We start from the raw sequence: 4,286 nt of genomic DNA on the forward strand, positions 1-4,286 counted from the left end.
CTGCTCTAAGGGAACAACGGGGCCACGTGCCTCACAGACTCACTAATAAGTGGCTGGAGGCTCCAGGGTGGGGCACTGCTCTTTAGAGCCAGCAGATCTCTTCTTTGCTGATTCTCCCTCGAGGAGGCCGAGAAGGAGTTGCCGTGCTCCCTGCAGAGAGCGAGCTCCTGGACGGTCTCCTCCCCATCCACAGGCTGCTGGCCTCCCCTGAGCAGTGACCTGGGATGGACACACACTGCCCTCAGCAGCTAATTCATATGTGACAATGGGTCCCAGCTCAAGAAGGAGCATTTTTTAAATGACAGGTCAGGTGGTGGCTAACATGGATAGAATAGAATTCAAGTTCTATCCACAGGTGGAGTTTGCACATACCTGAGTTCATTTGTCATTTAGGGGAGTGGTGGCCCAAGGCGAGACTAAGGGGAGCTAAGAGGCCCTGGGAAGAGGAGTCCCTGGAGAAGGAACGTGCATGATGGTTTTGAAGGAGTGGCAGAGGCTTATTGCCGGAGGAGAGGAGTATTTCTGAGCAGTATCTCAGATTCTGATTTGGTCTCCTGCAGAGGTCACGTTAGATTCATGTTTGAGCTCTATGGAGAGCTAAACCCTAAAGCAAAAACAAACTCTGGACCAGCCCAAGGTCATACACAGAGTGTACAGTCAGAATTCCTCCTTTTAGGCAACAACAACAAAAAATGATTCTGGCTGATGGAAGCCGAGAAGGAATGCTGTGAAAGGATATCACATAGGTCACAGCGTGGCCAGCCAGAATGACTAGAAAACAAATAGAAACAAAAGGTTACTATGCAGCCAGACCCATAGCTAAAGCCACAGGCAGAAAACCAGCTTGGAGAGAAGGCTGATGCCTTCTTCACTACTAAACCTCATCAACAGATACCCGTATCTCACTAGCCTTGACATTGATGCTGTATATCACAGCCTCCACCACCACCACAACTACTATCACCACTACCGCCAGCACCACCATCACCATTACCACCACCATCATTGCCACCACTACCACCATTGCCACTACCCCCACTGCCATCACCACCCCCACCATCACCACTACCACCACCACCACCATCACCACTACCCCACTGTCACCACTGCCATCACCACCACCACCATTCACTATAAAAAAGAATGTGCCCTTAACCCTGCTTCACCACTGTGGTCCCTGATTTTTGATTCAAAGTCCAACGTGGGTGAAGCTAATTGACCCACACCCTATTTTCAAGAAAGAAGGGGAATGTGAGTATCTATCCTCTTCAGCTTTTAGATCTGTCCATTAGAGAATTCTCCCAACATATGTGGTTGGAGGAAAGGGGCAGTCAGACAGTGGCATCCCAGAAGATGGAGAAGGAGGAGGAGAACAAACCAGCACTACAGCTTGAAACAAATATTGAAAAAGATCACTTATGTTCTCTGAGCTGTAGTCTCCTCTTCCATAAAGAGGCTCCAAATTTTCTGAATTTCATGGAGGAATGAGTGTGAGACTCCATTGTCAACTGTATTGTGAACAAATAGAATCATCATTGTCATTGTCATCATCATCACCATCATCTTAAGCATTCATTATTCTCTGGGTGAAACCTGACTCCCAGCATAGTGCAAACTGAAGGGGTTGGCAGAGATCCCTCTCTCTACCATAGCGTCTTCTCCTTCACCCAATCCAGATTTCCTCAGCTCACCCCCACTAACATTTTGGACCAGAAACACTTTGCCGTATCCCCTGTATTGTGCATTGTAGAATGTTTAGCAGCACCCTTGGCATCTACCCAGTAGATGCCAGTAGCACCTCCTCCCAAGTTGTGACAGCCAAGTGTCTCTAGACATTGTCAAATATCCCCTGGTGGGCAGAATTGCCCCTCATTGAGAACCATTGCTCGAATTTCATCCCCAACTTTTTCCCATTTCATCACCACCATATTGTCTAGAGGTGAGAGGCTCACAGGCTCATGTCTATAGTTTCCTCAGCTCTCCTGCTGCCCACATTGAAAAAAAAGACTTAGACTTTCCTTCTGGAGAGAGACTTTCCCTCTGTGTGCTAGGAGCATACAGAACACCAGGGCTCCCTCCTCACCCCTGCATAAGGAGGCTGGGAGGAGGAAAAGGGCAATCCTACGTAGCCTAATATTTATTTTTTCAATAAATGTTTAATTTTCTAATATTGCCCAGCATGTCTTCACCTCTTGGTCTTTGCTTTCTTATCATGTTCTCCCTCACTCCAGCCCCTCTCCGCTTGCCCAAACCTTACCCTTCCTTTTCTCCTTGAATTAACCAGCATTTCTCCCTTTCCAGAATGTTCAGTACCCTAATCCAATGCTACTCTTTACACTGTGCTCCACTCTAAGTATGGAATAGCAGTGAGGGTGGAGAAGCTGTAAGCCTATAATAAGATGCCCTGTGAGAATCCTCATCAGAGAGATGTTATGGGGACATTGCTGATTTCTCCATGCAGCTCTCTCTTAATTAAGACCCTCAGGAGAGATGCCTGAATCACTCCTGAGCAACTGGTTGGTTTTTATTTTATGAATGTCATGAACGGAGTCACTTACCATGTTTGCCCTTCCCATTAGGTGTTTAAAAGCCCACAGCCAAATTTGTGGTCCACAATGGCCTTTAGGTCACCATAGCATAGCGTTCTCCTAGTTTAATCTCATTGCTGGCTCCATTTTATGCCCTTACTCTGTTTTGTTTCTTTCGTTCCTTCTTTAACTTATGTTCCTGGAGGTTTCCAGTATAATTAATCCAGTCTTATAGTTGAGGGAATGAAGACACAGAGAGATTGAGTTCCTTTCTCAAGGCCACACAGCTACCATACAGCTAGTGTTCAAAACCAGGACTTTCTGGCTCCAAATTCCATGCAAGTGTGTATCTTACTCTGAACTATGTACAAAGTACTCACCATCACCATCATTGTCATCATCAATATCAGCATCATCTCCAGTGTCTACACCAGGGCGTCAGTGGATGCTAGAAGCCACAAAAATAAATATGGACCATCTGCTTGGGGTAAAATGTGTTTGGCGATTCATAACCATTCGTTTTATATTGAGATCAACATTAACATATTAGGAAAGAGAGGGCAAGATTAGCATAATTGTTTAAAGTGAAAAATCAGAATTCCCACAAGTCTCCAGGCTCTTTCAGGCTCTGCCCCAGGCTTGTGGGATTTAGGCATACCAGAATATCCACCTCAAAATATACCTTTTTGTATTAAAGAAAAAAACCACAGGCCCAAAATGGTGTCACTTGTGCTAAAAGCTCACAATACCAACTTAGATTTAATAACTGATCTAATTCTAGTTTTAATCCCTTGGAAAAATAATCTTAACCACTCGGGAATTTTCTGGTCAAGCACCAATAAGGTAATCTGTCACATGGGGCCTCTCCATCTCTCTTAGAAAGAACAGGCGAGCTGAATGATTAAAAACAAACAAACAAACAAAAAAGAACCACTCTTCCCCTTCTCCTCCCTCAAAGAAAACATGTCCCAGCCCCACAATAATTCTTTCTTTTCTTTCATTAAGATCTCTCTGGCCCCTCCTTTCTTTCTATAAAAACCTTCCATTTGTCGGAGGCTGAGGCAACGCAGAGGACAGGAGCGTTCTGAGAGCGCAACCACCGCCACCAGGAGCCTTCTTAACAAGCCCAAGAGTGAGATGACCCCGGAGGAGCTGCAGAAGCGGGAGGAGGAAGAGTTTGACACGGGCCCACTCTCCGTGCTCACGCAGTCCGTCGAGAACAACACCCAGGTGCTCATCAACTGTCGCAACAAGAAGCTCCTGGGCCGTGTGAAGGCTTTTGACAGGCACTGCAACATGGTGCTGGAGAATGTGGAGGAGATGTGGACCGAGGTCCCCAAGAGTGGCAAGGGCAAGAAGAAGTCCAAGCCAGTCCACAAGGACCGCTACATCTCCGAGATGTTCCTGCGCGGGGATTCGGTCATTGTGGTCCTGCGAACCCACTGATCGCTGGCATGTAGGGGCTTGCTCCCTGCTGTCAAAACTCACTCCCCCGTCCTGCAAAGACCCGCCCTTTGACGAGAGAACAATAAAAGCCTGGTGTGGTTTTTTGTTGTTGTTGTTGTTGTTAAAAAACAAAAACAAAAAACCCTCAGAGCACCCGTCTAGTTGCTAGATGGGATGCTGCCTGCTTTGGGAATCGCTTAATAAAGCCAATTAGATCTTCAAATTCACTCAGTAGAACTTTGTTTTTCAACATTGGTATATGAATTATTTTGAAAGCCATTGAGAACCAGCCGATGCATAAAAATCTCTAAA

The 4,286-nt window shown here is 46.1% G+C and overlaps 1 pseudogene; it reads left to right on the top strand.

The window, feature by feature from the left end:
• Nucleotides 1-3,583: 3,583 nt before the first annotated feature.
• Nucleotides 3,584-3,988, top strand: LOC118675740 (annotated as a pseudogene).
• The last annotated feature ends 298 nt before the right edge of the window (nucleotides 3,989-4,286 follow it).

This window comes from Myotis myotis, unplaced genomic scaffold (genome assembly GCF_014108235.1).
Source record: "Myotis myotis isolate mMyoMyo1 unplaced genomic scaffold, mMyoMyo1.p scaffold_m19_p_2, whole genome shotgun sequence".
NCBI lineage: Eukaryota > Metazoa > Chordata > Mammalia > Chiroptera > Vespertilionidae > Myotis > Myotis myotis.